Consider the following 11,896-nt stretch of genomic DNA (forward strand, 5'->3'; position numbering starts at 1 on the left):
CAGTTCATTGGTTATGGAGCGGTTGCTCCCTTAATCTGCTTGTTCTCCTTTCTGACTGAATTTCTGCAGCAGTAACGAGTAAAAGGCTGCGTCAATCCTTTCCTCTCCGAACTTTTTGCACATATCTGCACATATGACACTGAAAAACAAATGCATGAAGGTGGAATAAAGGCTAAGGTGTAGGGTGGGAACTAGCTAAAGATGAGCTAGTCACTCAGGATCAGCAAGATGGATAAAAAGGATAAGAAGTCCTGAGTGTGTTCTCGTTTCCCTGATCTAATGCCCATAACAAGAAGAATTTCAGTCAAGATTAAGTTCAAGTTAGGTGGAGTTAAGTTTACCTAGTGTAACCTGATCGGTTGAAAACTTCTGGAGAATCAAGTGAGATATGTCAGGGTGTTCCAGGTCCACATGTGTGTCTTTCGCCACCGCTAAGGTCACTGAATAAGATAACTAAAGCACGAGGTGGTTAGTGATCAACACGGAATAAGGTCCTAATTCCCACAAAGTTTTGACTGACTCGACCATAAAAACTGACTCAAATTAACTCAAAAGAAAAACAAAAGAAAGAAACGAGTTAGTAAACGACGAAAACCCTCCCCCAGACTTACTTCACAACGTCCCTGGTGTGAAAATAAATCAGAGAGAAGGTGATAACAAGAATAAATATATTTTTTTGAGATACTTACCTGAGTGGAGCGGGTGCTCCATGAAAATTCTGGGTGTTCTATCGTCAGATGGTCGCCTGGAACAACCGTTCTTTTCAAGGGACAGGTTGTTCCGTTGCTGCAACCCATAATTTTTGAAGTATCTCGGGTTTTTCTGATTTTTGACCTGAGACTCAATAAACTAAAACTAAAAATAAGCAAACAAAATAAAACCAAGTTATATTTACACTTACCAGTTGGTTGTCTCCCACCAAGCGCTTGGTTTAAGTCACTAGCTTGACTTGGTGACAAGGATCAGTCGGGTTGAGCATGAGGGCTTGTTCCAAAACAAGCTCCACAATCAGACATGTTCAACTTCAAAACTCTGCTCAACAACCCTTTCACAGCACCTTCTCCTTTCTTTTTCAGCTCATGTGTGAGAATTACTCTGACCTTAGAGAAAGGTTTAGAGGTACCCTTGCACTTTACCTCATACTCAATGGATTTCTCATCACACAACTGAGGTATCAAAGTCATCATAGGGTCACCCTTGACCCTTTTCTTCTGGACTTTTTCTTTCACCCTTGCATTCCCACTGAATTTCTTGGTATCAGTGTGAGGATCTCCATCCAAAACTTCTTTGATCTCACCCTTTTTACCAAGTTCCTTCTTAGGAACAATTTCCAGCTGTTCTCCACTAACCACTGAGACGCAAATGGCGTAAATGATTTGTGATCTGGTTGGGACAGCCTTGTAGAAAACCTTCTTGTTGATATTGGAGAAGGAGCCTCTCTTATTAGGCATGTCGACGACTGCTCCTACTGTAGCCATAAATGACCTTCCAAAGATTAAAGGCATCTCATGATCCTTGCCCATCTCAACAACCTGAAATTCGGTATGGACCACACAGTCCCCAACCTGGACATGAAGATTGCGAATTGTGCCATAAGAGACATCCATGGAAGAGTCTTCAAAAGCCAAAGTCACCAAAGAAGGCTCAATGTCCACAATGCCCAGCTCGTCTACAATCGCTTTTGAGACAAGGTTCACACTAGACCCAGAATCACAAAGAGCTTCCTTGAATTACACTTCAGCAATGGAACAATGAAAAACAAACTTTCTAGGGTCATTGACTTTAGGCAATACCTTTAGTGATGGTGTCAATGCTTCAGTAAAGAGAGCCTTAATTTCCTCACGAGTTTCTCTGCAATGTTTGAAGAACATACGCAATGGCCGAATCTCCCAAGCATGTTCAAATGAGATCTTTTCAGAAAGTCTTCTTACCATCTTCGTAAACCCAGCCAGCTTCTCTGCACTAATAGGATCCATCAGATGTTTAGGTGGGATTGGATATGGAACCTTAGGAACATAGACTCGCACTGGTGGAATCTCAATAGGTTCATCGGGAGCAGTCACTTCAGAGCTAGCAGGCTCCTCTGTTCTCTCTTCTGCGCTTGGAGCAGTCTCAGCAGACAGTTGCTCTGGTTCTTTTCCCTCAGGTTTCTCACATCTCAGCTCTGTTGCATTACAGCGCTCAACCCTAGGATTCATCGCACTCTTTCCATGAAGCATACCTTGCTGCCTCTTAACACTCTCAGCTGTTTGAGCAAGTTGAACATCAATCCTCTTTATGTGGTTGCTCACAGTATCATACTTTGTATTCAGCTCGGTGAACATGTTGTTCATTCTGGTGTTGATGTCTGTAGAAACCTGATTCAATGCCTTGCCCTGAATCTGCATACCCTGCAACAGATGTTGCATCATAATACCCAGACCCTTCAGCTCATCTGCTTGACTATTCCCGGCAGCTGGAACAGCTTGCCGATTGCTCTGCGGTTGTGACTGGTTCTGGTTCTGAATCTGCCCGGCCGTAGCTTGCTCCATGCTGAAGACGTGCCCTTGGCTATTTTTCAGTAGCTGATCAACCTTGGCAGTCAGCTCATCTATCTTCTGGGTGTCAGAACTGTACCCTTTCTTAGAGCGATCGCTCTCCTCGTTCTTATTGGCTGAGGTAGCACCCATGTTCTCAATTAGCTCAAACGCTCCATCAGTGGTCTGAGTCATGAAGTCTCCGTTGCGGGCAGAGTTCATAGCACTCTGAAATTCCCATTCAACTCCATCATAGAAAATTTCCAAGAGGTAGTCATCATCAAATCGATGGTGAGGACATTCTCTGCGATAGTCATTGAAGCGCTCCTATGCGTCGCAGAAAGGCTCATCAGTGAGCTGTCTGAAGGAGGTGATCTTGTTCCTCAATGCAGTTGTTCTCGCCTTAGAGTAGAAATGGTTGAGAAACACTGATCGGACCTTTTCCCATGAAGTGAGAGAGCTGGTAGGGAGGGAGTTCAACCACCGTGCAGCTTTTCCATCAAGAGAGAATGGGAATAACATGCACTTGATGTAGTCTGGCGGTACGCCATTCGCGCGAGTGAAACTGCAAAATTTTTCGAAGCTCTCAACATGCTCCATTGGAATTTCTGTAGAGATACCAGAGAACACCTTTCTCTGTACTAGACCGATCAAAGCAGGCTTGGTCTCGAAGTCCTGCCTGGTGCAGGGTGGAGGAATATTGGCAGAGCACGTAGTAGGGATGTTGCAAGGAAGGTTTCTCTGCCCGATTGAAGCAGTCTGCACCTGTTGTTCCTGCTGCTGCTGAGCAGCTTGTTCCTGCGCTTGAATGGTCTGCTGCAACTGTTGCATCTGCTGCTGCATGAGTGCCATTGCAGCAATAAGATCATCCTGATTGGCTTGATCACCCATAGTGGTGTCGGATTGCCTTGGTTGTTGACAATTTGTTCTTTCTAACCTTGCTAGCTCCTGGTTGGTAAATGTAACTAACTCTCCTTGTGCGTTTCTCCGAGTATGTATACTGGTTATGCACCTGAGAAATTAGCTGCAACAAAAAGGATATAGCAAGTTAGAGATCTTAGACTAAATAAATAACCGAAAAATAAAGGTAAAAAGATGGTCCCTGGCAACGGCGCCAAATTGATATTACATGTATACGCACACCAATTAACCTAGTGTGTACACTACCACAATCGAATGGTATGTCGATGTAGCACTTTAGGATCGAATCCACAGAGACCAATGATTACACTTTATTCCTATAGGATCAATATCAAGCTAAAACAATATGGGGATTTTAAAGTTGATTTCGTAACAAGCAAGTAAGAGATTGAGTTAAGGTTTTTCAGATGATTAAGAATGCTAGCCTAGGGTGGTTTGATCGGATGTTAAACAAGTGTGAGCCAAACAATTATTCAAGTTCTAGAACTCGGATCACTCAGGTTGAATCAACCCACTCTCGTGGTATTGATTTCTTTGCAAGTCGGTCTTGATGCCTAAATTCTCGTTTGGATCAAGTCGCGCTAGCAAGCTTTAGAGATCAAGTCTGATATGTTCACAATACACCCTAATATCTACTCTCTCTGACTAGGGATGCAATGCTCATTCATAACAGATCTAGCAACCTATTACACGGTTAATGAACAGGTTAAACCTAGGATCTAACATTAAGCGGCCAGCTTAATGCAAGTATTAAAAATAGTTATGAATGAAGACAATCAATGGATTCACTTATCTATGTTTAACTCATGGATCTAAAACCCTAACACCCTATACTAAGCAAGTGGATTACCCAGCCATGGACAGAGAAATCACAGAGATAACAGATGAAGAAAACATGTCTGAATTAATAATAAAAAGCAAAGAGGGTTTAGAAATCTTCTCCAAAGGATGTAGAGATTCTTCTCCCTTAACAAGAGTACAAGTTTTCTCTCTCCAAAATCTCTCTAAAGTGTAGCGTAGAATGTCTAGAATAATAAGAGAATATATATTGCAGGTCTCTGGCAGCTGCAGGAGAAAAATGGGGAAGCCCTAGGTAAAATCACGAAATATTTGGAAACTTCCTTAAAAATCTCTGCCGCTGGAGCAGGCACTCAGGTTGCTCCGTCAGACTGCTCTGCGTGAAAAACTCCAAATTGCACTCTTTTATGCCTCTTTTGTTCCAGCTGGTTCATCTCCCATCCAATGCAACTCCAGACCTGTAATGACTCGAAAAGAACTAGAAAGACTCGATAAAGACTTGAAAACCAGTTAGAAAACATATATACAAGATGCCAAAAACACCATATATCAACTGCGTGCCAGACTGTCCCCCTTGCATTAAGCGTTCTTGGAACATGAATGAACTTTGAGTAACTGAAGCAATCCTTTAGTAACTGAATATCTTCTAGATAGCTCGCAAACGCTGGCCATTCTGTTGGTTCTGAAACAATCTTCACCAATTGAGAACAATCTGTTGCAAACAAGACGTGGTACTGTCATAAATTTCTCATACTCTCCATTACCAAAATGAGTGCTTCAATTTCAGAATGAAGAGGAGACAAACTAGCTCTTGTATTCCTTGTCCCAAGAAGTTTTCATGATCTTTTCATGATCCATCCATGAAACACCACATGTCTGGTATAGGGGGTAGTGATGAGGAAACCATATCTCTTGTTTGGGTGATCCTCTGTGCATGTGATGTTTGTGCCTCCAGCCAGAGTGATGCTTCAGTCTCTGCTAATTTAAATGTGTCTCTAGGATCAATATCGATGTTGCTAAAAACCATGTTATTCCAACCTTTTCAAATATACCATAGAATATGTAAACTGGTGATCTTCCATTTTTTGGTTCGACTCTCCAAAAAAAATGATCTGTATTTGTGAATACTGACTGAATAGGAAAGATGAGTGGATTTGATGAGATCCGTGAGAGAGCCCAAACTTGGACAGCCGGAGAACACTATAAAAATACATGATTTATTGATTCCAAGTCTGCTCCACAGCGAGCACGCTGAATGTCTCCTTGTATCCCTCTTATCCTTAATTTTTTCCTAACCGATATACAACCCGAGACTATTTGCCACAAAAAAATGCTTAATCTTAGGTGGGGTACAAATTTTCCACGAATGTGCCTTCAAACGGGTGATGTTTGGTCCAAAGACTGGGGTCGCCTTTTCAAAATCCGGGTAGGCCCTTTCCGATTAATAACCAGATCATACCGTATATTTTCTATTCTTGGTAAAATGCCAGCCATCTTTATCCCTCCTTTGAACTCTGCTCAGAGGGATACTCTCTATAATCTTGACAACATTTGGTTCCATCAGATTTTGAATCTGTTGAGAATTCAATGTATGTGAAGTTGTATTGATGAGTGAATCCACTGTAAGGTCAGGTTGATGAAATTGTTGATTACTATTTGCTGGTCTTGGGCGAGAATATACGTAGTACTAAATAAATAAGAATGGTAGTAAAAAAGAATGGTAAATGCATATATAATAGTATAACTAGAAGTTTTCATCGCCATGCACAAAATTAATAATTTTAAATAATATTTTTTTAGCAAAATTATTTTACTATTAAAAATAATGATTTACATTTTGATATTATTATTTTATATTTTAAATTCATCGTTTGAAAAGAGTGAAATTAGTGAAAAGAGTGATATGTAAATTAATTAAAAAAATAAATTATAATTATATTTAGTTTATTTTTTATAAATATGATATATATATATATATATATAATGGTGATATCTGAATTATTAGTTATTAGTGTATTTCAAAAATGTTGTTAAAAATAAATATTTTTATAGAAATATTAACTCTTAAAGAATTATAAAAAAATTATTAGTCATTATCACATTTAAAAATTCTTACCAAAAAGTATAAATTTATATAAAACAATATTAGTTATTACCTTATTTAAATTTATAGAAAAATAATTTTTTTTCTAAATAAATTTTACATGTCACAATTGTGTACCTATTTTCTAAAACTATGTTATATGTTAGTGAGAATAAATATGGCGATAACATGGGCACGATTCAATTCATAAATAATGTTAAGAGGATGTCTCGAGGATACTAATCAAATTGATCCCAAAATAAAAAGTCGCGATTAGATGGAAGTTTTTTTTTTTGTCATCAACCAAAACATACTCATAATGACTCTGAAAACTAAACAGGTGGCTCTGCATCCATGTGAACGACAAAAGACGGATGTTTCCTAACACTGCGTGCAAGACTGTTTGCTTCCTTGATACATGAATAATCTCTGAGCGAATAAAACTTTCTTTCAAGACCTTGATGTCTTCCAAATAACGTACAAAAGCTGGCTATTATTCTGGTTTTGAAACCATTTTCACCAATTAAGAACAATTCGTTGCAAATGTAACATAATGTTGTCGTAAATTTCGCATACACTCCATAGCCCAAACCAAAGCTTCCACCTCTGCATGTAGAAGTGAGAGACTAGCCTGGACATTTCTTGCCGCCATCAGACCGTCAAACCCTTCCAAAGTATTATACCAACCTTGGCCCGAGAAAGGATCCATATCCTTCCAGGAATCATCTGTAAGCACCATCTTCCAGGGATTGTCGGTAATGTCACATCTACTGCAGTCTGTGTTGCTCTTTGTTCATTCCCGGGATCCGTATCCAGATTACTAAAAACATTATTGTTCATTCCTTTCCAGATATACCATAGTATCCATGCAATTTGATGATCGTCCATTTGAGGTATGACTCGCCAAAATAAATGATCCATGTTTGTAAAGAGAGAGCTAGTCGGAAAGATGGACAGATTGGACGGTATCTTTGAGAGTGCCCACACCTGAATCGCTGGAGAACATTCAAAAACACATGGTTTATTGATTCCTCTAGTGCCCCACATCGGGCCCAACATATATATCGTTGTATTCCTCGCGCTCGTAAATTTTTCTTGACTGCGATACACCCTATCACCAGTTGCCATAAGAAGTGTTTTAACTTCGGTGGACAACGAATTTTCCAGCAAAAACCCTTCAGTGTATCCACTGTAGGTCCAAATACATCTGGTGGTTTTTCCCTATCTAGATAAACCCTTTCAAGCTGATAACCCGACTTCACCGTATATAAATGTGAAATGCCATACATCCCTATCTACCATCTGGGTATTGCTCAGAGGTATACTTTCTATGATTTTGACATCCTGTGGGTCCACTAATGCCGAAATTTCCTGCGAATTCTAAGTCCGCGAAACAGGATGTATAAGAGAATTCACTGTAAGGTCTGGGTAACTGTTATGTTGATTTTGATTTGTTGGTCTCGGGCGAGTGGTTGGGAGCCATGGCTCAATCCATACAGATATAGATGAACCTGATCCCACCTTTTTGATTAGTCATTTTCTTACCAGAGATCTAGCGGAAACTATACTCCGCCAACCATACGACGGAGAATAAGATCGGATCGGCTCCAAGGGTGAGGCATTCCTAAAGTACCTTCCTTTAAATATGTGAGCAAATAACGTGTTAGGCTTTTTTATTAAGCGCCATAACTGCTTACCAAGCATTGCCATGTTAAAATCCATGATATCTTTAAAACCCAATCCCCCCCCCCTTTTCCTTGTTTGCAAAGACTTTATCCCATGATTTCCGGTGCACCCCTTTTGTGCTCCCCCTAGGCTCCACCAAAATTGTGTTGTTGCACTTGTCAGCTTCTTTGCAGTAGCCTTTGGTAGGCGATAGCAAGACATCACGTGATTTGGCAAATCCATGACCACAGATTTGATGACTACCTCATTTCCTCCTTTAGTGAAGAATTTGAATGTCCATCCATTGATTCTATTGTTTAATCATTCATGCACAAAACTGAAGACCTGTATTTTGGAGCCTCCAAGATTTTCTGGCAATCCTAGATAGGTCCCCATTCCCCCTAGATTTTGTATACCCAAGATATCTCTCATCTCTTGTCTAGTAGATTCTTCAATCTTGTGGCCAAATTGAATCGAAGATTTTTGAAAGTTTATAAGTTGACCCCATACTGCCTCATATTCTTTTAATATCCTGAGAATGGTTTGACACTTCTCCCTATGTGCCTTACAGAAGAAAAGACTATCATCTCCAAAAAGCATATGGGAAATCGATGGACAAGCTCTTGCTACCTTCATCCCTGTTAATTGTTTTCCTCCCTCTTGCCCTCAGTACACAAAATGAATAGATAAAAGGATAACGGATCCCCCTGTCGTAAACCCCTATGTGGAATAATAAGCCCAATTGGTTGGCTATTCAATAACCCGATATTGTACCGACGATATGCATTTTATCATTAATTTAATCCAGTGGGGGTCGAATCCGAGCTTCTGTAGTAGCGCCTGGATAAAGTTCCATTCCACCCTGTCATATGCTTTACTCATGTCCGTTTTGATGGTCATATACTTTCGTTGGCATTCCTTATTGGTTCGTAATCCATGAAATATTTCATATGCTATTAGAATATTATCCGAAATCAGCCGTCCTGCCATAAACGCCGATTGTGTTTCTGAAATGAGTGAAGGGAGACAAGTTTTCAGCCGTTGACACAAGACCTTCAAAATTATCTTGTATCCTACATTGAATAAACCTATTGGCCGTAATTTCGTCATCCTTGTAAGTCTCTCCATTTTTGGTATCATACAAATGTTTAGAGTATTTAACCTTGGATCCATTACCCCTGAAACCAGAAAATTATTCACCATAACTACCAAATCTTCTTTAATTATATGCCAAGAATGTTGAAAAAAGAGGGCCGTCATTCCATCCGAGCCTGGCGCTTTCTCCGGGTGCATCATAAATAAAGCTCTCCTGACTTCTTCTTCCGTCGCAATCCTCAGTATTCGCTGATTCGTTTGTGGAGTAATTCACGGTGTTACTTCCGCCACGAAACTATCAAACTCTAATGGAGAAGTGGTGGTAAATAGTTCATCAAAATAATCTATTTCCACCTTCTCAACTCCCTTGTTCTCCGTAATCCAATTTCCAGTTTCATCATGTAACCCTACTATCATGTTCTTAACTCGTCGCTGCTTCGTTAAAGCGTGGTAAAAGTTTGTATTAAGATCTCTTGTTGTATACCACATGTTCCGACTTTTCTGGTGCCAGTAATCCTCTTCATCCTTGTAGGTGTCTTGTAATTTCCTAGACACCTCTAAAATTTCTTCCTGAGTTATGTTGTCATCTGATTGAACCTCCTTAAGAGCTTTATGTAGTTCATTTATCTTTTCCTTCCCATATGGTTGTTTATTTTTCAGCCATTTTGCAATTTCATGATGACAATTGCTGATTTTTGCCACAATGTCCCCCATCTACCCTTCATTATCCTCTGACCAACCCATAGCAATCGACTCCATAAGACCTTCCTGGCTGATCCAGCGTTTATCAAACCTAAATTATCCTTTCCGTCTAACCACTTTGTCTTCTAGATAAGCCACCACTGGCCGATGGTCTGACGCTACCATTCCTAGATATTTTGTATAAGAACATGGAAATAGGGTGCCAATCTTCGTTTCCCACTGCACAATCAAGACATCATCTAACCATCACTGCCCCTTTCCCTTTCCCCCGTCTCCCTTGCTAAGACATTTTGTTTCTCCGAGTCGGAAACTCTAATAGGCCATTGTTCCTGATCATATTGTTAAATGGAATGAACGAGTCTGCACTCCTTAACGCACCTCCATCTTTCTCATGATTTCCAGTAATCTCATTAAGATCGTCAATAATAGACCAGGGTTCAGATCACGAAAGCCCATATCTTGTTAGCCGTTCTCATACTTGTTCCCTCAATTGTTGAACCTGATTACCATAGACAAAAGTCATGAAAATCCTCTTTCCAAGAGCCACCGCCTTCACATTTATCATTATGTTACTTGAATATAAGATCTTAACCTGATATTCGTTATTGTAAAAGAGAGCCAATCCACCACTTCTTCCAATTGGGTCCACCGTTACCAAATTATCGTATCCAAAATGTGATTGAAAATCTTGAACAAACTCTAACTCCTGCTTTATTTCAGATAAAAATAAGAAATCTGGTTTATGTTTCTGCCATATTTCTCGGAGATAATGTATAAGTCTATTTGCTACCCACACCTCTACAATTCCAGCTTAAGACTCTCATTTAATAAATATATGTAGATACTCTTTAGAGCTTGCGTCGTTGGATTTGATGATTCCCGAATTCCTCCTTAATACCAATAAAATTTGTCTTGACTTTGCCACCCATATGTGCTTTAATAATTCTCTTCTATCATCCTCAGTTATCCAAATCAGACATAAAAGAAGAAAGCACAAGCCATATAGGATCCAATTTGTCCAAGAAATTATCATCATACATGCCAAGAGTTTATTCCACCATTGTGTCCAAATCATTAGTGACCGAAACATAATCTTAAGGGTTGAACTCAACATATTCCAAACAAGAATCAATCTAAAACAACCAGTGAGGAATCGTTTGGTCTGTGCAATATAAGCTTGCACCAAACCGACTTGCGTTTGATACCTTTCCTAATACCGTGAAACTGTGTATCCAACTTTTGGAAAAACCAACCACAACCACCCTTGTAAATACCGTTTGTCAGCCAATGGCATGAAGTGTAAATACCGTTTGTCAGCCAATGGCATGAAGTGTAAATACCGTTTGTCAGCCAATGGCATGAAGTGTACCCCCCATTCGTTTTGGTTCTGAAATATTCCGGTCGTAGCCAAGCAGCAAGCCTTTCTCTAACAAGTTTGAATGTGTTCAAAGAGACAGCATTCAAACTTAACTTTGGTGAGCACTTAATCTAGAGCGTTGTGGTCTGTTCCCCCATATACATTCCACCTGGTAAAACACATAGATGGTCGTTCTTTGTAACATTACACGTGTCCATAATTATTGTTCATATTAGATATTAATATTCGACCAAACGTGTAACCTGATTTGTCGAACACCATTTTTATTTGGCGTCAACACTAATTATTTATTCTTGCCACAATACACACACATATATATATATATATAAAAGATTCTGGTAAATCTCCCAAAAATTATAAAATAAGTTTTTTTTTCTTTACTAAAAACCCCTGTTCGGGAACGCGCTAGGCGCTAATCGGGCGGTCGGGTTGGGCCTAGCGCCTAAAGAGAAAATCGGGGATTAATCGGAAATTATGCGGATCGGAATTTTTAGATGGTTTACTATGTTATAAAATATGTTAATCTTTAATTGTGTATAACATTAATACATTTTCATGTTTAAGATTGTATAAAACACACAAATAGAATATATAAACTTAATATAGTGTAATTTTCATCAAAATTATGAATATAAATGATATTTATAAAATTTTAGATCAAATAATCAAATAAAAATATTATTTAAAAAAAATAATAATAATAATAATAAAAAATAGATTAGGCGGCCGCCAAAGCGG

The sequence above is a fragment of the Brassica oleracea genome, chromosome C9 (genome assembly GCF_000695525.1).
Source record: "Brassica oleracea var. oleracea cultivar TO1000 chromosome C9, BOL, whole genome shotgun sequence".
NCBI classification, from domain to species: Eukaryota; Viridiplantae; Streptophyta; class Magnoliopsida; order Brassicales; family Brassicaceae; genus Brassica; species Brassica oleracea.